The sequence below is a fragment of the Coenobita brevimanus genome, chromosome 14 (assembly GCF_032717465.1).
Source record: "Coenobita brevimanus isolate Jiangsu-jjx chromosome 14, ASM3271746v2, whole genome shotgun sequence".
Lineage (NCBI taxonomy): Eukaryota > Metazoa > Arthropoda > Malacostraca > Decapoda > Coenobitidae > Coenobita > Coenobita brevimanus.
Genome location: NC_136967.1, coordinates 3,975,531 through 4,002,500, shown reverse-complemented (window position 1 = coordinate 4,002,500; position 26,970 = coordinate 3,975,531).

Genomic DNA, 26,970 nt, shown 5'->3' with positions numbered 1-26,970 from the left:
TTTTGTTTCCTCGATCGTAGTGGTTTCGATACGTCTTTTTATTTTTTATGTATAAATTGCAAAATATTTAGAAATGAAAATATGATAAGGGAACTATAAAAAAAATAATGTCTGTGAAAATAGCGCTTGCTCGTTAGTATTTCCCGCCTGACGATGCGAGAAATTGGCAGGGCAGAATTTAATTTCCCTCGTAACGCCCTTATTATTGGTCCTATCTCATTGGCTTTGGCTGTTTTAGAATACTAACTTAAATACTAACTTGATTACTAACTTAAATACTAACATAAATACTAACTGGAATACTAACTCGGATACTAACTTTTTATTCGTCATTTAGTAAAGCCAGAGTTTTATTTTTTTCTACGATTTTTTCTTTTCTTTTTTTTGACAGTCTATGTACGGTATTAATGTATGGTGCAGTGCTAGCAGATGTTCCCCAGATAAGAAAAGGGTTTATTGGTTTATTTATTTATTTATTTTTCGCAGTCTGCTCATTTATGTATTGTAAAGTATTGTTTGATGCCCCACGATAAGCAAAACACTGAGTTATTCATTATTTATTTTCCATTTTAATTTTGGTGCTTTCATAGGTTTATATTTAGGTAAGGAGAGACTTTTTTAAACTTCAGGTTGTTAGATAAAGCTGTAATTAACCCCTTCATTACAGAAAATATTAAAATTATTATCTATTTTTTGGCGGTAGCATGGATGAACTGGAAAAATATTAAGGGTAAAGGGGGTAAATTTTCCATATGGTAATACGTGTTAATTTTGCTTTACCGGTAACTCCTTTCATTTTCCCTACGATTAGTTTTACATTATTACCAACGCTTGACGATGCTGCTTTCTTAATGAGGGACTTCGAGCTAGAGTAGTTAGATACAGCCTTAACTACCCCCTTCAGTACTAGATATTCTCCTGAGTTGGATGAAATGATGTAGAAGTTTACGTGTAATTAAGAAAGAAAATGCATTACAATTGTCAGGTGATTAAACTTTCAGGTTATTTTTTTCCCTTTTCCCTTCTCTTTTATTTTTTGCAAGTGTGTATAATTTCCCTGAGTTTGTTGTCGTTTGGTATTGTCCTCTGTTGTCATATTTTTGCAAGTTAGTGTTTACAAATCATTGTTTACAAGGTAGTGTTTACAAGTCAGTGTTTACAAGATAGTGTTTACAAGTCAGTGTTTACAAGTGAGCGTTTCCCTGTAACCCCATTACCAATTGCTGTATATTGAGTCATATAGAGTATTTACAAGTCAGTGTTTACAGTGAGTGTTTACATGTTAGCGTTTACAAATTGCCTAAAACTGACCCCATCAAATATTACTATATATTTTTCAAGTGTTTAAAAAATGAGTGTTCACAGGTCGGTGTTTACTGTGAATGTTTACAAGTGAGATTTTACAAGTTTCCTCAGCGTGTCGGTATAAAGTATTGCCCTACACTGTGCCATAAAGTTGCCAGCATCAAACTTTGCCATAGAGGGTGGGGGATGATAAGGCCAAGGAAAAGGGGTGGGGGAGGGATAGGAGGGGGGAGGCAAAATAAACTAGCGTCCTTTAATGGCGAAAACCTTTTACCCTCGCATGCGGCTCCCAAATTTATGCCAGCAGCTGTTTATAGTGATGCCGCCACGGTTACCACAGATGCAACCCACCACCCCCTTTTTCTCCCCCTCCTCCATCTCTTTCTCTCTCTCTCTTCTGCTCCCCTCTCCTCTCTGCTTCTCCTCTTGTGGTCACTCTTCTTCGCCCCCAGTCTCTCTCTCTCTCTCTCTCTCTCTCTCTCTCTCTCTCTCTCTCTTTTTCATCCCCCTTTCTCCCTCTTCTTTCCTCTCGACGTGTATATATATATATATATATATAAATATATATATATATATATATATATATATATATATATATATTTTGTCATGGTTTCCTGTCACAAACTTTCGTCTTCAAAGGTCTGCGTTTTTATCTCCTACTCCTCCTCCTCCTTCTCCTCCTCCTCCTCCTCCTCCTCCTTCTTCTCTTTTGTCTCTTCCTCTTCCTTGTCTTTTGTAGCACAGATGAAGCCATAGAATAAGTTTCTTACATCCGCGCTCACAATTTTTTTTTTCCCTAAGTGTGTGTGGTTGTGGAATTATTGTGTGTGTGTGTGTGTGTGTGTGTGTGTGTGTGTGTATGTATGTGTGTGTGTGTGTGTGTGTGTGTGTGTGAGAGAGAGAGAGAGAGAGAGAGTGGGATTCTACGAGGACCGTGTAACATGTCTAGACACAGTTGTTGTCCAGACAGAGGATCAGAAGTTTACAACCAATAATTATCAGTCGCAATTTGGATATGTTTGCGCTGGAATAACATTAATAAACAAATAGATAGAAAGATAGATATATAGATAAACAGAAGTGATAGATGGACAGATAGATAGATAGACAGATAAATAGATAGATGGATAGATAGGAAAGCGAACTGATTTTAAATTTTGCAGGAAAGACTAGGAAAGGAGAATCCCTAGAAGTCCCATGTACCTTGCTCTTCTTCCAAAAAAAAAGAAGCTTATTTTAGGCCAGGTAAATTGATCGTAACTTTGGTCATCCATCTGCCCCTAGGTTTATAAATCAACAGTCTGGAGCTCACTTCAAAGCAGAGCCTCTTTTGAAGGTGGAGCAGCTTCATATTAATCATTTTCATCATCATCATCATCATCATCATTATCGTCATCATTATCGTCATCATGATGATGATGATGATCATCATCATCATCATCATCATTATTATTGTTTTCACGTTCATCATTATTATTATCCTCACTTTCATCATCATCATTACTCAGACTTGCTCTCTGCCTGCCTCTTCCTCTCACTCCATCTAGGGGTGGCCACTTTTACCCTAATTGTCTGTCTGCTATACGTCCTAAAAATAAATAGGTAAACATTTAAATGAATAAATAAGTGGAAAAATATATAAATACATAAATTAAAGGAAAAATTGCCACAAACACCCAAGAAATAATGAAGAAAAAACTGCGTTCCTTTCATCCTTAGCCTCAGAAAAACAGGAAGAAAATCTCGTGCGTCCTTACTTTCAAGAAAACTAAAACAAATAATTAAAACCAGGAAAAAATTAACACCAACACCCAAGGAAAAAATCAAGAAAAAACTGCGTACTTTTCATGCTTAGCCCCAGAAAAGTATGGGAAAAAAACTTAATCTCAACTCCCCCCAAAATTTAAAATAAAATAAATAAGTAAATAGAATGAGCACCATCACCCAAGAAAAAATGAGGAAAAAATTGCTTACCTTGGATCCTTAACTTACGAAAAATAAAAACAGAAAAAAGAAAAATCCTCTTACTTTCCAACTCCCTAGAAAACATGGGTTAAGGGAGCTTGTTTACAGCGTGAGAAGGGACCGGCGTGGAACAAATAGTGATGGCGTTGGTGTGAAGGCCCTTTTTTTTTTTTTTACGTCCCTCTGAATGGATTTACCGGCAGCGTGATCCCTAACACCCCCAATCACCCCCCTTACATTCCCTTGTACCTTTCACACCTTCCCCGCACCCCGGTACACCTTCCTCCGCCTCCTTTCTCACCTTCTTCACACCCCGGTACATCTTTCACACACCCCTACACCTTTCACACCTTCTCCACACCCCAGTACACCTTCCACCTATCCATTTCACCTCTTCTCCACACCCCAGTATGCCTTCCACACACGCTACACCTCCCACATCTCCACACCTCAGTACACCTTTTTACACACCCTGACACCATCCACACATCCCTGCACCATCCCAACACACCTGTCTTTCATACTTTCTCCATTCTCTGCTTTCTACTTTCATCCCTTTCAACTCGGTAGGTGGCCAGGGGTAGTCAGATTGGAAGGTAGATTAAACTAGTAACCAAGGAGACTCGTGTATATCAGTTCATAGTATTTAAATTCTTGGAGAGGCTTAGTTTCTCCAATTGAACATAAAGCAACTATTGTACCTCTCTCTCTCTCTCTCTCACACACACACACACACACACACACACACACACACACACACACACACACACACACACACACACACACACACACACACACACACACACACACACACACACCCTTCCCAGGTCCTACATCGCCAGCATGGGGAAGGGTTAGTATTGCCTGCCACTCTGCTTCCGCCGAGAAAGTCGAGTGCCAGTCACTCTAGTTAGTCGTCATGTTCAGAGGTCAAGGTCACAAGGGGTCATGCTCAGAGGTCAAGGTCACAACGGGTCATGCTCAGAGGTCCGGGTCACAACGGGTCATGCTCAGAGGTCAGGGTCACAAGGGGTCATTCTCAGAGGTCATGGTTACAGGGGGTCATGCTCAGAGGTCAAGGTCACAAGGGGTCATGCTCAGAGGTCAAGGTCACAAGGGGTCATGCTCAGGTCAAGGTCACAAAGGGTCATGCTTAGAGGTCAGGGTCACAAGAGGTCATACTTACAAATGTCATCTTTTTGTTCAGTAAAAGGTCAAGGGATTTTGCATAATATCTAGCACAGGATAATCCACCCGAACAACAGAACTTAATGGTTTGGGATGAGGCAGGGATCACACACACACACACACACACACACACACACACACACACACACACACACACACACACACACACTCTCTCTCTCTCTCTCTCTCTCTCTCTCTCTCTCCCTTACCTACCGCCTACCTACCTTCCTACCTACTTGTATCACTTGTGTGTGTGTGTGTGTGTGTGTGTGTGAGAGAGAGAGAGAGAGAGAGAGAGAGAGAGAGAGAGAGAGAAGGCTGTTTAACTTGGGAAGGGATGGTGGGATTTGGACAATACTTTGCCCAAACGCTCACTGCCTCCGCCTCATCATGTCACGCAACCCTCTTCAAGGTTAGGCTAGTGGAGAGGAAGATTTAGACATGGGGAGGAAGATTTAGACATGGGGAGGATGATTTCGGTATGGGGAGGAAGATTTAGACATGGGGAGGAAGATTTCGACATGGGGAGGAAGTATTTCGACATTCAGAATTATCTAGGAGTATTTGCATTACCCTTTTATTCTTCCACTGGTTTAATCTTTCTCATTTTTTTCCTTTTTTTTTTTTCTCAAAATGTCCAAAAAATTATATTCCCTGGAAGGAAATCTTACCGGGCCGAAAAGTTAAAGACAAGATTGTATTTCTGTTTTACGTCACTAGTAGAATTTTGCATTTTATTTTTGGCCTTTCTGTTGTATTGGACTAACAGTTGATGATGATGATGATGAAAACGACAACGTGTGCGACAGGGCCCTGATGATGATGATGATGATGATGGTGATGGTGATAATGATGATGATGATGACGATGATGATGATGACGATGGTGGTGATGATGATGATGATGATGATGATGATGATGATGGTGATGGTGGTGGTGGTGGTGGTGATGATGATGATGATGATGATGATAATGATGGTGAAGGTGATGATGATGATGATGAAAACGGCAACGACTGTGACTGGACCCTGTATTATCGTCAGTCAGGGAAGCTCCCAAGCACTTCCTCCTTAGTGATTTATTTTCAGATATATGTGGCTAATATCGTTTTGTACGTCAGGTATTGAAAGTGTGTTCCAATGATTTTAATAACACACAGAAGAGTCAGGGTGTAATACACAAACTAAATCGCTAAGGAAGACGTGTTAGGGACATTAATAAGACACCAGAGCGCGCGGAAACCCAACGACCTGAGCATAGGCCAGTTGAGGTCGGAGAGAGAGAACTACGTAGAAGAGGACAGCAGGGTGTAATTCGCAAACTGAATCGCTACGGAAGAGGTGTTAGAGAGCTTCCATAACGACGATAATAGGGCACAAGAGCACACGGAAACCCAGCTAACCGAGCATGGAAATAGGCTAGTCGAAATAGGAGAGAGGAAAAGAGCTACGTAGGCAGGGTGTAATTCGCAAAGACTGACGAAGAGAGTGTATGTGAGTGAGGTGGAGGGGGAAAGAGGGAGGGGGAGGCCGAGGATGAGATGGAGAGATGGGGTGGAGAGGTATATGAGAGAGGGGGGTGTGAGTTGGGAGCAGGGGAGTGAAATGGCGGGGGACAGGGCGACTTGGAGGCGATTTGTTTGTGGCCACCCCAAACGGGATTGAGGCGTCTGGCAATAGATAGATAGATAGATAGAAATAGGAGAGAGGAAAAGAGCTACGTAGGCAGGGTGTAATTCGCAAACTAAACCGCTAAGGAAGAGGTGTTAGGGAGCTTCCTTAACGACAATAATAGGACACTAGATCACACGAAAACCATACTAACTGAGCAAGGAAATAGGCTTGTCGAAATCGAGGAGAGGAAAAGAGCTGCGTAGAATTCCGAGAGGTGGAAAGTCTGGCTTATGGCTTGTGTTTAATGACCTCGTTACGTTTTAAGACCTTGTACACGGTTCGTCACGGCCATTAGGTGTTTGTCCAGCCCGGGGATCGATGAAGTGCTTTTTTACGTATTTTGTTATGGAGGAGGAGGAGAAAAAGGAGGAGGGGGAGCAAGAGAAGTGGTATTTTTTGTGTTACCTAAGACTGGAGGAGGAGGAGGAGGAGGAGGAGAAGGAAGAGGAGGAGGAGTGGTATTTTTACGTATGTTCAGCTGGGGAAGGCAACTGTGTAATGTTTCTGTCCGTCTTTTATATTTACCCCTCTACAGCCAGGTGGAAAAGTTCGCTGACATTCCCCAGCCGGTGTCATGCCCTGCCTTCCCTAGTTCTCATTCCTCCCTAAACGAGAAAAAGTATCCAGGCGAGGAACGATGAAGCTATTTTTTTTTTTTTGGGGGGGGGGTGAAGGAGAGAAGGAGCATTGGTATTTTTGCGTATGTTGACGATGGAGGAAGTTATGCAGTGATTCTTCCATTTTTTTGTCTTTTTTATTTTCTATCTATGTACGTTTCCACTCGTGTTTATTTCCGCTCTTATATATAAATGTGTCCTACCATGTATTTTTTTTTTTACCCAGGCATGTTTCCATCCAAGTTGTATATCTCTCTTTACTATCACTATTTCGGTGTCCATTGCTATTCTGAATTGTTTATCATTACCCCATTACGGCAGACACGCATCGACCGTCTGTCTGCACACTCACCTATTTTCTGTCCAATTCTGCAAGACGTAGCCGGTATTCATGCACACAAGTGGTCAACTCTGGAACTATCTTCGTAGCCGGTATTCTCAGTCCTTCATGCACACAGGTGGTCAACTCTGGAACTGTCTTCTTCATTGTGTCTTTCTCTCTGCCCCTGACCTCCACTTTAAATCCAGTATGTCCTGTCATCTCAGTATGAATGGATCTTTATTTTAACTTTTTTTTTTAAATCAGCTTTCTTGGTAACTGACAACGTTTTGCAGAGGTCTATGCCCTTGTTCCTTCTTTTATGCAAGGGAAAAAATTGAGTGCAAGTACTACAGGAATGCAAAAAAATAAAAAAATATAGATCGGGGCCAGAATGCTAATCGGCTGCCAGAATAGTTTGTTGGCTGAGATACGAGTACACGCTACCTGCAAACCAAATTAGAAGAAAATTCGCAAAACAATGTGGAATTTAGTCACTGCGTTTCACAAAAAGCTAATCCATGGTTTAAAGAATATATGGAGGGTGGCATTCGGTCGTCTGTTATCAGATCCTCCCAGAAAGTAATAGGCTTCTTCACCTCCACATATTTACTATATCCTGAAGGTTTGGAGAAAATTCGTCCACGACTTTTCGAGATATTTTGACAACACACACACACACACACACACACACACACACACACACACACACACACACACACACACACACACACACACACACACACACACACACACACACACACACACACACACACACATACACACACACACACACACCTTAGCCCTAGACAACAAATCTCTTAATTCACTCAAAACATACATGGCCTTCACTAGTACTTCATTTCCACTGTCCCTTACCCTCTCCCCCCTCAACCGGACCCCGCCCCCCCCCTCTCTCTCTCTCTCTCTCTCTCTCTCCAACACATTTTTACCACGAACCCTTTCACCTTCCCCTCCTCCCGTGTTTTTTCCTCTCTCCTCCCTACCTTTGCATTCCTCCCCATTCGTATACACTAACATCATTTTCACTCTTTCCTTCCCTTCCCTTCTCTTCCCTTCCCTTCCCTTCCCTTCCCTTCCCTTCCCTTCCCCTCTCATATTTACCCCCACCCTTTTCACCCTCCTTTCTCGCATATTTTTATTCATTCTTCCCTCTTCCTACTTTTTCTCTTCCCCTCAACCCTGCCCCTCATATTCCCCATCCCTTTCACCTCCCCCTCCCCTATTTCCCCCTCCCTTCTCTCTCCCCTGTTTCCCTCTCCCTCCTCCCCTATTCTCCCTTCCCCCCTGGCCAGAGGTGAGGTGAGTGGTGCGGGAATAGTGTGGGGCTTTTAGACACGCTTGTGCTTACGGGGTCAGGAGCGGCGATGAAGGCAGGGAGCGTAATGTGGTGGTAGGGAGGGTAGTGTGGTGGCAGGGAGGTTAGTATGGTGGCAGGGAGGTTAGTATGGTGGCAGGGAGGGTATGGTGAGGTTATTGTGTTGGCAGTGTTGTTAAGGATATCTGTATGGTGGCAGTATGTGTTGGAAAGGGGGTCGATATTTTGCAAAGTTACAGTGAGGTTGGTATAGTGATGGGGAGGTCATAGAAAGGTCGGTATGGTGGCAGGTTCATGGTGAGGTCGGTGTGGTGACAGATAATGGCGGAGAAGGTAGTGTGTTGGAAGGAGTTTGGGAGGAACATCTCATATGGTGTCAGGGTGTGGTCGATATGGTGTCAGGGTGTGGTCGGTATAGTGTCAAGGCATGGTCGATTTGGTGTCAAGGTATGGTCGATATGGTGTTAAGGTATAGTCGGTATGGTGACAGGGCATGGTCGGTCTGAAAGCTCCCCTGGTCTACTCCGGGACCAAAATAATGTAGCTGTGGGACCTCTTTATCCATGCTTACACAAGACCTTTTCTGAACCAGCCCAAAGCTTCACATTTTCTTTGGTTAAAAAAAAAAAAAAAAAAAAAATAGCGTACATCAAGGGGAAAAAAGAAGAAACTAAAAATTAAAGGGTACAGAAAAGAAGTTATATTAAGCTAGTTTGTCTTCTGAATCGGGTACATAAAAAAAGAGAGAGAAAAAATGAAAGCAGCTCCTGTGAGAAGAGTGGAGAAATTGCAAGATAGTGAGAAGAGGACAGAGTATAAGAGCATAGTGGAAGAAAGATTGGGAAGGTATGAGCTAGAGCAGATGGAAGGGGTGGAAGACGTATGTAAGATATTCACGGAAGAGATAAGCACAGCGTGTGAGGCGGTTTGTGGAGTGAGGAGGAGATGCAAGGGTGTGCAAGGGACAGCATGGTGGAATGATGAGGTGAAACGAGCTGTGGAACAAAAGAAGAAGGCATATGGTGAATGGTTGGCGAGTAGAGGTAGGGGAGAAGATGAGAGAGAGAAGAGAGAGGTATATGTGAGCAGGAGAAGGGAGGTTAAGAGACTGGTGAAGGAGAGTAAGAAGAAAGTGGATGAAGAGTTTGGGAGGAATCTGAGTGTGAAATGGAGGAGAGTAAGAAATTGTTTTGGAAGGAGGTAAAGAAAGTAAGGCAGTGTGAAAGGGGAAATAGTAGGGGAGTGAAAGATAGGAATAATAGATTGTTGGTGGAGAAGAGAGAGAAATTGAGGAGATGGAAGGAGCACTTTGAGGATTTGTTGAATGTAGAGAGTGAGAGCAGTGTGAGTATAAGTGGTTGGGGAATGGCTGGGAGAAGAAGAGATGAGAGGAGGGAGGAAGAGATCAGTAGGTCGGAAGTAGTGGAAGCGATGAAGAAGATTAAGCTGGGAAAGGCCCCAGGAATTGATGGAGTGTGTGGTGAAATGCTTAGGTATGGGGGTGAGATTGTTGTGGAGTGGATATGGAAGTTGTGTAGATTGGCTTGGGAAGAGGGAAGGGTTCCAGAGGACTGGAAATCAGGTATAATTGTTCCTCTGTACAAAGGAAAAGGGAGAGAGAAGTATGTGGTAACCATAGGGTATTTGCCTTCTTAGTGTGACTGGTAAAATATATGGTAGAATACTCATTGATAAGGTTAGGCATATGACAGAGGAGCTAGTTGGAGAAGAACAAGGGGATTTAGGAAGGGAAAAGGGTGTGTAGATCAGATATTTGTTCTAAGATGTTTAGTGGAGAAGTATCTAGAGAAGGGAAGGAAAGTGTACGCTGCCTTCATGGACTTGGAGAAAGCTTATGACAGAATAGATAGGAAAGGTATGTGGAAGGTATTAAGAATATATGGAGTGGAGGGGAAATTGTTGAGTGCTGTGAAGAGTATGTACGAGGGAGCTAGGGCTACGGTGCGAGTGGATGGTGAGCTGAGTGAGTTCTTTGATCTCAATGTGGGACTGAAACAGGGGTGTGTAATGTCTCCTTGGCTGTTTAATATATATATGGATGGGGTCGTAAAGGAGGTACAAGGTAGGGCAGTGGATGTGGGGGTGGCCTTAATGAATGAGGGTGAGATTTGGAAGCTTCCGGTGTTGCTGTTTGCTGATGATACAGTATTGTTGAGTGAAGATGAATGGGAGTTGCAAGGTTTGGTGAATGAATTTGGGACAGTGTGTAGGAGGAGGAAGCTGAAAGTTAATGTAAACAAAAAGTAAAGTTATGGTGTTTGAGAGGAATGAAGTCACAGAGTGTGCAGTGAGGTTGGATGGTGAGGATATGGAGAATGTGAGTGCATTCAAGTACTTGGGTAGTGTGATGAGTAAGGATGGAACTTTGGGGGATGAAGTACGTGAAAGGGTACAGCAGGGAAGGAAGGTTGTTGGCACACTGAAAGCAGTGATGAGAAATAGGGAGGTGAGTATGGAAGTTAAGAAGTCACTGCATGATGGTATTGTGATCCCTACCCTGACGTATGGAAGCGAGGCGTGGACCTTGCAAGAGGGGAACAAGTCAAGAGTGAGAGCAGTGGAAATGAGTTACTTGAGAGGAGCATGTGGAGTGACATGGAGGGACAGGTTGACGAATGAAGAAGTGAAGGAACGTTGTGGGGTAGATGTGGATGTGGTTGAAAAGATTAGGAGAAATACACTGAGGTGGTTTGGACATGTGGAGAGGATGGAGAATGAAAGACTGACTAAGAGGGTGTATGTAGGTGAGGTGGAGGGAGGGAGAGGGAGGGGTAGACCGAGGATGAGGTGGAGGGATGGAGTTGAGAGGTATATGAGGGAGGGGGGGGTGAGTTGGGGGGAGGGGAGTCAAATGGTGGGTGACAGAGTGACTTGGAGGCGTTTTGTCTGCGGCCACCCTTTGCGGGATTAGGGCGTCGGGCTATAGATAGATAGATAGATTAAAGTTGTTTGTGTTGTGGTCAGTGTTTGGTCGAGCGTAAAGTAGTTACTTTTTTGGACTTGAAGTTTTTGAATAAGAAATTTGGGTCGTTTTACTGATTCCTTGGTTATCGTCCTGTACAAAATTCACCTGCTCTTTATTTTAATTTGCTGTTTTTAGAAAGACCTTAACCCTTTCAGAACGATGACGCCTGTTTGATTTTTATTATGGCTACCAGCAGGCGATTTTATTTGGCACAGGGAGGGGGCATTCGAAGACGATGGGGCAAATGGAATCTTTCGCCAAAATTGATTAAAATTCGTCTGGAGGTAGCGAAAGAAACTGTTGACGTCATTGTAGTGGAAGGGTTAATGTGTAAGCTGAGCATCTGTTGTGGGTTATGTGAGGATCCAGCGTGTTAAACTATATATTCATTCCTTTCCCTGCACCAGTGATCCATTGCATTCTATCCACAAGACAAAAGCAGCTAGAAACATTATTAAATGTACCAAATAAATAAAAAATAAATACTTGTAGTAGTCCCATACGTATCATTGTGTGTTTTGCTCGTACAGTATTCGCCTGCATTTTATTTCTATATTACTTCGAGGGGTCTTACTTGATTCGTCAGGTGGTGAAAGACTGACGAAGAGAGTGTATGTGAGTGAGGTGGAGGGGGGAAGAGGGAGGGGGAGGCCGAGGATGAGATGGAGGGATGGGGTGGAGAGGTATATGAGAGAGGGGGGTGTGAGTTGGGAGCAGGGCAGTGAAATGGCGGGGGACAGGGCGACTTGGAGGCGATTTGTTTGTGGCCACCCCAAACGGGATTGAGGCGTCTGGCAATAGATAGATAGATAGAAATAAAAAATAAATAAAAAGGTTTCATCGTACAGAACGGGCTGATAGTGAGAACTGTGAATGTTTGCATTCAAAGATTTAAATAATTTTCATGCAAGTAGGAGCAAACAGAGAGTAGCATTTGCATTACAGCTGGAACATATGTTGTCATGGTGAAGGCCTAACTCGCTGTGAAATATAATGCGCATTAATTTCGAAATGTATATCACGGATTTATTATTCTACTCACCGCTATAAATATTTCAAGTTTGTGTGCATAAATTTGAAAATATATCTGTGCACTTATTGTTGTACTTTTACCACTATTGTTTTCGAAGTGAGTATTTATGTGTAATAATATGAATAATTCCTCTCAAACGCAGTGTCAGAATATCTCCAACTGCACCAAGCTTAATGTTGACTCTCTCTTGTTGAACTTTGTGTGTGTGAAGGGGCAACTTTGGATTCGTTTTCCAAGCTTCTGGTCATTGGGTCGCCTTTTATAGCATGAAAAAACAAAAAAAATGTTCGTTCCTTCATTAGCATTAACCTTCCCTAACAGCAGCATGAGTGGTAAGATGGCGATTACCAATTACTGTAAACATCATGAAGTACGGTGCTCTTTTCATAAGCCGTATTATCATTATGCATTAAACTCATTACTGAAAACGAGGATAAATTCAAGCACTCTCTTGTTGGAATTACGAAGAAGCGTGCGTCTACCCCAACCACGGCAATTTTACCTGTCAGTATAACACCTGGGTCCGTATTCTCGTCGGTTAGGAAGCTCCCTAACGACTTTTCTTAAGCGATGTATTTTGCTTATTACACCTTGCCGCACTCTTCTGTGTTCCTTAAATCATTCTAATATCACCATACTCTGCGTACCATACTAGCCAGCTGTATCCAAGAATAAACCAGTAAGGAAGAGGTGTTAAGGAGCTTCTTGACTCGATGATAATATGAACACTTGAACACCTCCCACTCCTGTACACTTTGCTATTCCACTTAACATACTGTACTGGCCAGAGCTATTACGTCCACTTCGTGCTAACCCATCCTATTTAAGGTTAATTCAGTTCTGTCACACTTAAGTCTTGCTCTCTCTCTAATCAGACCCTTGGTGGTAATGTCATGAGACTGGGATGCGCCGTAAAAATTCTCTGTGTCTGTCTGTCTGTCTGTCTGTCTATCTGTCTGTCTCTCTCTCTCTCTCTCTCTCTCTCTCTCTCTCTCTCTCTCCTGTATTTTTCTGCATACCAGACGTTAGTATGCTTTTTAATGAAAGTTTTTCAAATTTTATCAGTGTATACAAAAATATTACAAAGGGCGAAAGAAAAATTTGACACTGACCACTACTGCTGACAAAAAAGAAAAAGAGAAAGAAAAATAATGAGTCTCAAAAATATGACCATTTGGAATATATCAGTAAATGGCAGAGGAAGAAGTATATCGGAGGACCCAGAACCCGCAACAATATGATCTCTGAAGGATATATATATAAGTATACTAATGTCAAAACTAACAGTGGCTAGCAGTCTTTGTGTAGGTGTAGAAAGATGCACGTTGAAAGACCTGGCCAATAGCTCGCGCGCGCGCGCACACACACACACACACACACACACACACACACACACACACACACACACACACACACACACACACACACACACACACACACACACACACACACACACACACACACACACACACACACACACACACACACACACACAATTTCGGGACGCCAGAGCACGCGCGTCCAGGTAACGACCCTCTCTCTCTCGGCAGGTGGCTTGTAATTAGTCGTCGAAGCGCTTTACCTTTGTTGTCCCGCCATTAACTGCGTCTCGGCCACTGCCTCAACAAAGGAGGAATCAAGCTGGGAGTTGGATTTGCCCTCGAGTCTTCATAATTGTCGTTCCTCCCTCGATTTCGGGAAGGAACTTAACGCTTGGTTCTGGCTGGGTTGGTGCGCTGCGTTTTAAGTGAGAGAGAGAGAGAGAGAGAGAGAGAGAGAGAGAGAGAGAGAGAGAGAGAGAGAGGGAGGGAGGGAGGGAGGGAGAGAGAGGAGAGAGAGAGAGAGAGAGAGAGAGAGAGAGAGAGGGAGGGAGGGAGGGAGGGAGGGAGAGAGAGGAGAGAAGAGAGAGAGAGAGAGAGAGAGAGAGAGAGAGAGAATTTCCCACTTTCTTTAGGGGTCTTGATATTGGTTTAATTCTTTTAGTCCGAAGACGTGATTTGTATTATTGCCGTCAGACGATTTTATTCAGCTTAGGAGCGCTTTCGAACTGAGGGGTTAGTCATCAATATATAATCATAAATACCAGTAACGGCGCCCATCGATTAATTAAACTGATTTTGGGTGATGTCGTTCCAAATTACTTCTGCATGTCTGAGCAACTTAATATTCAGCCATAATGCCTTGGTAACGACTAACATGACCGAAAATTATATATATGACCTCGCACCTGTCCCGTTTCTTCACAATACTCCAAAATTATTGTCCTCGAGCGTCAGAATGTGAACCTCAGCCAACTCGATCTTGCATTCTCCTCCTTTGATGCATTTCCGAAGACTCTGAGCAGTGGTATAGTGACTGGAAGGCAAGATTAGAACCTCATAACTCAGCTAAACTTTACGGGTTAAAAACATTACCCCCCTCACTTGTGTCAAATGTCGTTCTCTCTGGCATTTATCGGGGAAACGGGTCACGGATTCAGGTGTGTCCAGCTAGCGTCTGTGTAACTGATGTGATGAATCTCTCCGGAGCTGCAAGTTACCTGCCTACCTTCCTGGCCCGGGGACCACACCCAGCCAACTCTCTCTCTCTCTCTCTCTCTCTCTCTCTCTCTCTCTCTCTCTCTCTCTCTCTCTCGTGAAAATAACTATGCTAACGCGTTCTTTTTCATCCACTTAATGCAACTTTCTTTCTTGTATAGATAAATATAATAACATCAACTTTTATCATAGAAATAAATGTTACTTTTATCTTTCTAATCTAGTTAAAATATGGTTGACTCAGCGTAAGGTACAAGTGATTACAGGTACAGTACATCGTTGTTTCATTCCGTGTAAATATAAATGCGTAGAGCTTAATTTCTTGGTACGATACGTCATTCATTCCCGTCCGGAAAATAGGAAATTGCGTTCTTGTTCCTTATGCAAATAAATGTGGGTTGAGGTTTTAGTATTCAAGTAACAGAGCTGCGGTGAACTAACTTACATCTTTACTGTATGTGTGTGTGTGTGTGTGTGTGTGTGTGTGTGTGTGTGTGTGTGTGTGTGTGTGTGATTTTTACGTTTTATAGTTATATCTAATTTATATAATAGACACATGCTTTTTTTTAGAAACTCGAAGTGTTTATGATTATGAGATATTTTTATATTTTTATCGTGCATGCTCTGCGTGGATTTGCTGTACTTTATTTTTTTTTTTAATTATAATAACACCCACTAACGCTATTCTGAAAATTGAGAGTTTCAGAAATACGGTTTATATATATATTTTTTTCATGTTGGCGTCACATGGCTTATAGGAGCAAGTTGCAGGTGGCCACACGTGAACCTTGGACAGTGTTTGTGTGAAGTGGAGGTCTAGCTGCAATTTCCGACGTTCAGAGCATCGCAGTTACTTGGCCATTTCAACTGATATTTGACGCCTCCTTCATTCATGTCAGTGCCACAAACAAACGTGATTATGTCAAGGCCGTCCAGTGTACCAAAAACTAGACCTTTGCTACACATAATTTCCTGTGTCACCTAAAATACCGTCTTTGTGTCATCGTTACGTGAATTATACTGTTATCTGAACCTCCACACTTCCACGTACGCCGTTTGAAGCCTTAGATGTTTATGAAATTGTTTTTAAATATAGTCGTGTAAGTGTTGTGTTCCTTATTGTAGGCTATTCTATCAGCTCCTGGGGTCCACACATCCACAGGCTCAGAGACGGAGTGGTTATTTTTCTTGAGATAAACAGACCGACACCCACTTGCTGTTTGAGGGTGTAGATGTATATACTGCAGAAATGTATACTGTATAAATTTTTGTCACTGTGTTCTGATACTCTTGCGGCTATGCTCATACCTACTCACGCTGTTTGAAGCTTTACTCGTTTATACAATACAGTGCGGTTTATAACTGTAGATTCATTTTATTACTTTGTTAAATTGCTTTGAATATCCAGAAGGCACACAGGAACCGCAGTTTTTATGTTTTTTTTTTTTTCCGACAGCGCTACACCCACACCCACTCTCTGAAGTTATGTAATTATAGTAATAGAAATGCGGTTTATATATGCGTGGGTGTAGGTTTTTGATGGGTAGACAGATTCACCTACACCCGCTGTTTGATGTCTGACGAGTTACTAGAAATGCGGGTCATTTGTTGTCTGGTTGGGTTAATTGTTAGGTAATCAGCAATTGACCTGTCTCACCTGAATACGATTTTGTTTGTAGCTAGAATAATAAACTGAAATGACGTCCTGCTGTAAAAATAATTATATATGTATGAATGCATGTATAGATAGATGGATGGATGGACGGATAGATTGATGGAGGGATGGATGGATGGATGGATGAATTGATGGATGGACGAATGTATGTATGTATGCATGTACGGTATGTATGTGTGTATGTATTGTAGCGGCCGGCTTATACTCTCTTGATATGGGCAAACAGATCTACCATGCAAGATTAAGGCGTGTTTTACGGATTTTAAATGATAACTAATCGGTAAGGCCGAAAATGCGACTTTGTCAATGGGGAAATGACCCACCTCCACCCACTGCTTCAGGCACGTGTATAGGTGTGGTAGGCTTTTGCAGTGTTCGGTTTTGAAGAGCGTGTGAAAATTTGTGTGTGTGTGTGTGTGTGTGTGTGTGTGTGTGTGTGTGTGTGTGTGTGTGTGTCTAAGTATGGTGTCGAAAAAAACCTGGATAGAGTGAGAACATTCGACGACATATGGAAGGACACACTGCCGCGCCTTCCTGTATGTCCACCCAGGGCAGGGATTTTACTCTGGTGGGAGGATTGATTAACCCCTTCATACCGAGGACGAAGTTTCCATGTAATTCATTCTTCTACCAGACAATTTCATGCAACGCTGGTATTAAAGGAGTTGACTTAGGCTTTATTAAAATCTTCCATTTCGCAGTCACCCCTAAGCTGAATAAAATCGTCTGCAGGTAGCCAGATTAAATAAATGAAAGTGCCACTTGGATCAGGGGGTTAAGAGTGTAATGTAGTTGTAGTTGAAGCCCCGGGTTCACCTGAAATTGAACCCAGTGGAGTGCCGGCGTAAGTGGCCTCCTCTCTTGTATCCCATCGTCCTCCTTTGGGGGGATAGAAAGGGAGCTGAGGGATGTTTGTAAAGCCAGGCAGCTCCACGACCCATTTATTTGGGTGCCAACACGTGAAGGCGTCTCTGTCCAGCACCAAGCATATAGCATAATTATTACGTTACTGAGTATGTCCATAGTGTCTTAACCCTGAAATATTTATACAGTATTCCATAGGCTTGTACCAAAATTAAACCATCCTTCTGAACCCCCCACGTGTCCCGTTCTTCGTGCCGACGTGCTGGCCTCCCGTGTAATCATGCACGTAACATAATGCCATGCCTCCCAGATTCACGTGCCACAACCTCCACTTTGCCCTCACCACGTACTCATGATGTCGTGTGTGCTTGCTTTGTGTAATGAGGAAGTACCGCCTCATTTTGTGGACTTAGTGGAGATTGGGGAGGTTCGATTTTAGGTGTGCCATTAAATCAGAAGTGAAGAAGGTAGGACTGTAGTTGTGTTAGAGAGAGAGAGAGAGAGAGAGAGAGAGAGAGAGAGAGAGAGAGGTCTGTATGTATGCATGTAGGTAGGTAGATAGGTAAGTAAATAAGGAGGTTGGTAGTTAGGGAGAGAGAGAGAGAGAGAGAGAGAGAGAGAATTTTGAATTGAATCGGCTTACTGTAAGATTGATCAGTCCCTTCACTACATGAGAGAATGAGACAAGATGAAAGAGATAAAGAGACAGAAAATGAGAGATAAAGAGCCAGGGAGAGAGGGCTAAAGATGCAGGGAAGGAGAGAGAAAGGACCTGGAAAAGAGAGATAAAACACCGGGAAAAGAGAGATAAAAAGACAGGAAAAAAGGTATAAAGAGCCGGGAAAAGAGAGAGAAATAGCCTGGAAAAGAGAGCTAAAGAGATTGGAAGAGATATAAGTAGCCAGAAAAATAAAGACACAAAAAGAGAGAAAGTGACAAAGAAAAGAAGAGAAAAGAGAGAAAGGAAAGGAGATGAGATGACGAGCCTGGAAAAGAGAGATGAAGGGACAGGAAAAGAGGATATAGAGACAGGAAGAGAGATAAAGAATCTGGAAAAGAGAGATAAAGAGACAGGAAAAGAGAGATAGAAACAGGAAAAGAGAGAGAGGCAGGAAAAGAGAGAGACAGAGCCAGGAAAAGAGAGAGACAGAGCCAGGAAAAGTGTTAAAGAACCTGGAAAAGAAAGAAAAATATCCTGGAATAGAGAGATAATGACACAGGAAAAGAGAGAAGAGAGAGAGGAAGGGGAAAAAAAAAAGAGAGAGATAAAGAGTCAGGAAAAGAGGAGACAGGGGGACATGAGAGGAAGGTGAGGTGGACATCAGGAACAGATCACAGGGGAATTGGGGAGCTGGGGAGAGAGAGAATGAGAGATTGGGGACAGGGTAAAAAATGAGGAAAAAGAGAAGGAAGGAAAGAGACAGAAGAAGGAAAGAAGTAGACAGAAGGCAGACCGTGTACTAGACGGGAGAACAAACAAGGAAAAAAAAAGACGGAAAGCCCAGGAGACAGGAGAGAGATAGACAGGAGTGAGGGGTGCTGAGGTGGACAGGGGGGGCTAGAGGAGTAGGAGGGTCTCTGAGACAAGAAAATAACAACAGAAAAAGAGAGATGGAAAGACAGGGACGGGAAAAAGAAAGGTAGGCAAAAGGAAGGATTGAGTGACGAGAGACAGGCAGGAGAGGGAGGGGGACAGCGGAGGAGGGCGAGACAGACAGGTAGCCAGGGGGAAGGATTGAGGGTGAAGGAGAGACAGGCAGGAGAGGGAGGGAGGGGGACAGCGGGGGAGGGCGAGACAGACAGGAGAGAGAGAGAGAGAGAGAGAGGGAGGGACAGCGAGGACAAGGGGAACTAAAGGGGATGGGGGGAACTCCAGGAGGGTGGCGCAGTGCGGGTTATCGAGTCAGTGCTTCTGTGATCACCCGGGGAGTATAGAGGTTGAAATCAGAGGCAAAGTGGCGGGAAGTGAGCAAGAATAAAATCACTGAGCCTAGACTTTTTTTTAAATAATATTTTTGGCATTCCCAGACGATTTCATTCAGCCTACTCCAGAGTTTTCAGACTGGAGGGGTTAGACAAAACAAAATGCACTAAAACCGAGTGACGATTTCCTTCAGCTTAGAGGAGGGTTTTCAGGCAGGGGGGATTTAGATAAAGGCCTTTTTTTAACTTTTTTTTTTCTCGTTTATACCTTCCATCTCCAGACGATTTTATTCAACTTAGATTTTTGGGGTTTGAGGGGGAGAGAACCTAATAAATCCTTTCAGTACAAGACGCCTTTCCAAAACTGAGTAAAACCCCCTGAAGGTAGAGGACTTAAAGAATAAATCGGTGGTTGGAAGGAGTTAAGAAAGGCGGTCAGTGCACAAGGAGGTCATATTCAGGTCCCCGAGTAAGGCCAAGGTGGGGACGCACACAGAGGGAAACACACACACACACACACACACACACACACACACACACACACACACACACACACACACACACACACACACACACACACACACACACACACACACACACACACACACACACACACACACACACACACACACACACACATTTTCCTCTCCTTCACCCCTTGTAACACCTCTCTCCTAACGTCCATCCCCCCTCTCTAGCCCCCCCTCCCCCATCCCAGTCTCCACCTCTCATAAACACTCCTTACCTTTCTCCCCCAAGCTTAAGCTTACAATCTCCCCACCTCTCTCTCTCTCTCTCTCTCTCTCTCTCTCTCTCTCTCTCTCTCTCCGTAAAAACCGCTTGTCCTTATCCATACCCAAACAATTCTCCCACACCTTCCTCCTCACCCGGTTCTCCCCCTCTCCTCTCTGCTCTTCCTTTCAGTCTCCCCCTCAACATATCACCCTTCCTGCCACACCTTCCCCTCCACCTCCCCTTTCAACCCTCAGTCCTCCACCTCATCTCCCCAAATTTCCCAGCCTTTCGATCCCCTTCAACTTTCAGCTCCATCGTCTCTCCACCCGTTCTGCCATTGCCCCTCCCCACTTCATCCCTTGCACTCCTTCTCATAGTACCTGCCCCCCTTCCACTCCCCCCCTTTTTGGATCCCCTCCCGCCCCCCACGTGAATCCCGGGAGCGTCAAAATGCGGAATAGCGAGCAGGAGGCGCGTCAACAAAAGTCTGATAGGAATAAACACAGAAATTTTGAACTCCAACAAAGCAGGCCTTTCAAGCTAACACGCACGCACGGATTGGCTGGGGGAAGCTGAGAGGGTTGGGAGGAGGGTTAACTGGGGGGAAGTGTGTGTGTGTGTGTGTGTGTGTGTGTGTGTGTGTGTGTGTGTGTGTGTGTGTGTGTGTGTGTGTGCTCGATATGTACCTTGGACTTGCACATGTGTATTGTGATAATTCGACCCTGTTTGAGCTATATGTTGCAGAGGACGTAGGTGATGTGTTTTTTGTGCTGTACCAATATTGCAGAATCAGGGCTTGAAAAGAAAATGAATCTTCACTTTTTATTTGTTTAAAAAAGGCAGATTTTGATAATAGCGTATTTACAATTACCATCTAAGGTTTTATTTTCATTTTCTTCATTTGATTTTTGTATTTATTCGTTTATCACTTCCGTATAATAAGGATCTAGCTAAAACTCCCTTAATGCGTGATTTGGGTTTCCTATAATTGAGGTGTATTATATGTAAGTTGGTGGTGGGAATCTTCATTTAAACATGTTACTTTGGAGGGAAGAATGCACGTTTTGATCAGTGATATAAACTCTCTCATTTCGTGTAGCCAAAGTTATCATTTAAATTCTCGTTAATTAATGGTATTATTGAACCTCTGACTTTGTAATTATGTTCATTCAGTGTTTCACAGTTCGAAAATTACTGAGAATTACTACACTACTATGATTACCGTTTACATGAATATGTTTGTAAATCGGTTTCAAATTGTTAATATACGTAGGTTTGAGTTGCATTTATTATTATTATTATTAATATTATTAATATTATTATTATTATTATTATTATTATTATTATTATTATTATTATTATTATTATTATTATTATTATTTCAGGTGAGTGTCGTCTGTATTTATGGAAGTTCTGCGGACGAATGTAAGTACGAAATTTATCCATTATGTAGCCAGTTTTATACCTCTTTCTGAATCTTTTCATACACTACATCTCTGTCATATACTTAGCAGATATTGTTTTGTTAATATAAGCTACACTTGATATTCTGGAAAAATATATTAACGACACTTTAAATTTCAGTATCCACTCATTACTTTGCTGATACTTTGTTGGTTTTTATTCCATTAATTTAACGATACAACTCACGATATTACTGATAGACTAGGGAAAGAAAAGAGAATGCTTGTATTTTAGTGCGTGATCAGAGGTACAATTATATAAGGGTTTTACAGGAAATTTTTACTACCTATGCTCTGCTTCACTATTGCCTTTATAAGCATGTATCAGCGAAATGGTATTATTTATTTAGTGATGGTAGTTTTCGCCTCAGTAGTTCCGGAAATGCACCCACACAAAAGGTACAGTTGGATGTGGCAATTTATGGTTGATGGAAAAACAGTCAAATATTGCTCCCCAAACATGATACTGGCTACCACTATCTTTAAAAACTCTTAAATCTGATGTACGTCCTGGAGAAATATTACTTTTACTCTGCATATTTTTCATTTAAAGGTGTAATATGTACTTTTCAGGATCCTGACCATAGCCTAGGCAAATATTACTTTTTCAGCTTCGCATAATGTTCAGCGTGAATTATGATGTGTCTCGGATTTATAGATGACGAATAGGCTACGTCCATGGCTAATATTACTCCATCATCCAACGCATATTGTTCATTGCAAGTTACGATGCGCAGGAAGCTTATCAAGAGAGTGAAATTGCCATATTACCCGGACGCGAAGTTAAACAGGGCGTAAAGCAGGCAACTCCTGTGATCACCGACTCCCCCTCTTTCTAATCTGCCTTGACCGCCTAACCCACAATTCTCTAAACCTTCGTAGAGAGAGAGAGAGAGAGTAACCCTTTTGCTGTGGTCTTTGTTCATTATTATTTTTTCAAGTTAACACCAAAAGATTTTATTCATCTGAGAGGAAGCCTAGCAGTTAAAAGGTACAAAGAAATGCCTGAGTATTTATTTCCCTACTATTGATACACCTAGGAATTTATTAAGGCTAGCAATAGACGATTTTGCAAAGGCTCATATTCGCGTCGATTAAGGGAGCTCCCTAACACCTTTTCGTTACCGACTTATTTTTTTGGATATGGGTGGTTAATATCCTTTTTTTTTTTTTTACGTTATTTATGCAGAGTACGGAGATAATGGAAGGATTTATGTAGTACAGAAGAGAACAGTAAGGTGCCAAACAAAATAAACCACTTAGGAAAAGGTGTTAGGGGGCTTCCTTAGCCGACGAGAGTACTTTTTTTGGAGCAAGTGTTAAATATTTATCAAAATTTCGAATGACGATGGATTTCAGTCAGAATTTGGACGCAGAGTGAGAACCTCGCCACTAAAAAGAAAGGAAGAAAAAAAAAGTGCCTCCGCCGTCTGGGGATTTTGATCACTTTTCTCGTCAGTTAAGGAGACTCCCTAGCACCTGTTCCTTAACGATTTATTTTCCAAACTACCCGTTAATATCCTTTTTCTTCTTCTTCTTCTGTCTATCTATCTATCTATCTATCTATCTGTCTATCTATCTTTTCAGTGTCGACATACATTACATGAATAACACACAAGAAGATACTAACGGAACAGAATCATAAGTAAACCGGTAAGGAAGAGGTGTTAGTAAGCCTCCTACCTGCACGAGAATATCGCCCGGAATGTCAAGGTCTGCCACGTACACAAAGGTCACTCCGCGTCTCTCTGGCTTCATTTATTAGTCCCACGTCAGGTATTTACCTACGTGCCAAAATCCGAGGCAGCTTCTCTGTTTTAGGAGATGTGCATCATATTAAAACTTCCCACTTCCCTGTTGGAAGTTTCGTTTTTCTTGTTAATAGTATTATGCTTCTTACTTATTCTAAACTTGCGATATTTCATAGGCTATTAAAGCGTAGAGCCTTCAAACTTGGTCAGCTTAGTCGGACAGCTGTCAGCTTCTTTTGGCTAAATATTATGGCAATGCGTCATCCGCATCTCATGATATTATCCGGAACACAGAGAAGTGAGTCAGCCACTGTGTCTCAAGAATAGCTTAGGTTAGGAGGCTGAACTTTCACTATAGTGTAGCCTCAAGGCTGACGCACAGCGGAACAGAGTATGGTTCCAATCGGGTGATTATTCTCTGAGATCGCTTGGGTTAAAAAAAAAAATCTGGACTTTTCCGAACATTCCGGGTGTCACCTAATTTTCCATGAAGGATTAAAGCTAGATCCACCAAACTTAGTGGACTTATAGACTGGGTTGACCTTAAGTGGCATGCACAAGCTCAGTGACCTTGACCTCAAGGTCCCTCTTTAGCTCGGCATCTAATAGGCAGTGGCTATGGGAAGTTTTTATCAAAATTGTCTTTGGACAATTTAACGGTGTTCTAGTTTTTTCCTTACTGCAGCTAGACGATTTTGTTAAGGTTATGTCACCTTCGTACGCGACTTGCACTGTGAAAACCGCAAGAAATGGTAATCTGTTTCCGAATCTGGCAATACCCTGTAACTTGCATTTGATTTATTTCAGTACTGTTTTTTATTGTAGTTTCGACTTGCTTGAATACGATAAAAGCTCTATAAATCGCTGAGGAAGAGAAATAAGGGAGCTTCTTAGTGGACGAAACTGTGGCCCCTTGAAAGTGAGGGGTGTTAAAGTAAAAAGTGACGGTCAAGGGAGTCTCAGTAAGTGACATAAAGTGGTGCGTGAAATAATAACGCCTTCGCCAGAGTAGATCTCCCCTTAGCCGGATAAAATCGTCTGTCTGTTCCTTTTAGCCGGATAAAATCGTCTTAAAGAGAGGATGAGGGAATAAATAAGGTTTTGAATTAAGATGTCGTCGTACTGAAAGGGTTGATCCTTCAGATTTTGGGATTATTTTCAGAGTCCGTATGCAGCGACGAGGCATTAAAATAGATAGATATATAGATAAATAAATAGATAGATAAGAAATAGATGAATGAATTTGATAAGTAGATAGAAAAATAGATGGATAGATAGATAAGATGGATATAGATAGATAGATGTATAGATAGGTAGATACATTGAAATAGATATATAGATAGATAGATAGATAGATAGATAAATAGATTGAAAGATAAATAAATAAATAGATGAGAAACAAATGAATGGATAGATAAAATGAAAAATACATATATAGATGAGATGGATAGATAGATAGATAAATAAATAGATAGATAGGCACGAAAAAAGTCCCCACCTTGCCTTTCGGAGCTAATAATCTAATCATCCCAGGCTGAAAAATAGTGGAGGGGGAGACTAAATTTTTTACGTGCATTTCTTCTAAGTGGATTCTGTATCACGTCCATTCTGTAGAAATATATGCTTGTGTTCTGATTACATTTCTCAGGTGAAGGTATAGTTTCTCTCTCTCTCTCTCTCTCTCTCTCCTTTGTCTTCTGTTTCTTTCTTTGTACTTGTCATCTTTTATGCATCCTACTAATTTCCTTTCTTTATCGGTCTTTCTCTTAGCTGGGTTAACCTTTAAAGATTACGTCTGTCTTAGGTCAGTCGATTCTCTCTCTCTCTCTCTCTCTCTTATTTAGCTTCTGTTCTCCGTACTTAACAGTGCTTTCCTTTCTCTTATTGTCTTTCGCTGTCTTGTGTGCATTTCTGTCTGCCTATCCGGCCAGTATTAGTGATGATGATGATGATTGATGATGATGATGATGGTGTTGTTGCTTTATTCCATGTGTTTTTATCTGTCTGTGTATCTATCTGCTTTTTTGTCTGTTTATCCACCCTGTCCACGCCATCTGGTTGTTTTGTTTGTGTTTGTGCCCACTGTGTGTTTAATCGCTTGTGTGTGTGTGTGTGTGTGTGTGTGTGTGTGTGTGTGTGTGTGTGTGTGTGTGTGTGTGTGCGTGTGTGTGTGTGGATTTCGTATGTGTTTGGGCGTATGTTTTTTGTATTTGTCAAGTGAGTGATTGTGTGTCGAATCCGTCTGTCACTCCAATATGGTGATGGTGTCGGCTTTATCGATGATGATGATGATGATGATGACGATGGTGGTGGTGGTGATGATAACCAGGACGATAACCAAGACGATAGTAACGATAACGATAACGATGCCGATCAAGATGCGAAGTGCTTTCCTTTCGCCTTTTTTTCCTGGCCATTTTTCTCAGCATTTTCCCTCCGCACAGAAGACCATTTTGCCATCATCCTTCACCATTTCCCCCGTAAGCCCTCTCTCCCTCCTTGTTTTTCCTTCGCCTTCATTTCGTATTCTCCTGGACCGCCTTCCTCCTCCTCCTCCTCTTCCTCCTCCTCCTCCTCCTCCTTCAGCTAATGGTCCGCTACTCTCTTCTTTCTCTTCTTCGGGGGGTCTTCCTTTTTCTACCTCCCTTACCTTTCATTGGCTTGATTTTCTTTAGGTTCTGTCTTGTTCGTTTTTGTTTTTTCTCTCCTGTTCTGCTACACACACACACACACACACACACACACACACACACACACACACACACACACACACACACACGATGGTCTCATACGGCAGCTCAAGAAACTTACTCTCCTACACCCGCCGCACCCTCCGAGGCCCGCGAGGAGGAAATAATAGATTGGCTTGGTTTCTTTAGAGATAGATCATCGAAATTACATCACCTGCTTTAAGAATTAGGTCACCTGCGTAAAAAAAATAAATGCGTCCCTGATAGAAAAATTAATTGAATGCCACTTAGTTTTTTTTTCATCATCACGAGATCCATTCCATTTTTTTTTTTTTTTTACTCTAAATGGTATACTGAGTCCCGTATTCACATCATGTAAGGAAGCTCCCTAACATTTCTTCCTATGCGATTTATTTTGTCTATTATACCTGGCCGTCCTCATCTGTTTCACATATATCATTTTCATATCATCATACTCTGCATAAATCATACAGAGCTATTATTACCAGCCGCCTCCAAAAATAACTCGGTAAGGCGTACGTGTTAAGGAGCTTCCATAACCGACGAGAATACGAGTTTAAGTGTCATATGCGGTTTCTTATTATCTCTTCTCAGCGAATTATTCTGTACATTCCGTCTCATATTCTATTCTGTGATATTGATACAATGTTGATATTAAGGCTGAATAAATAGCATAAAAGAAATGTTAAATGTAATGTGCAAATTAAATCAGTAAGGAGGAGTTGTTGCGAATTCTCCAAATATCGCCAGCAATACGATCCTATATGGGACATCAGCCCAACCACAAGTGAGAGAGAGAGAGAGAGAGAGAGAAGAAGAAGAAGAAGAAGATAAAGCAGAGGAGGAGGAGGAGGAAGAAAAATTATAAGAAGAAGAAGAAGAGGAA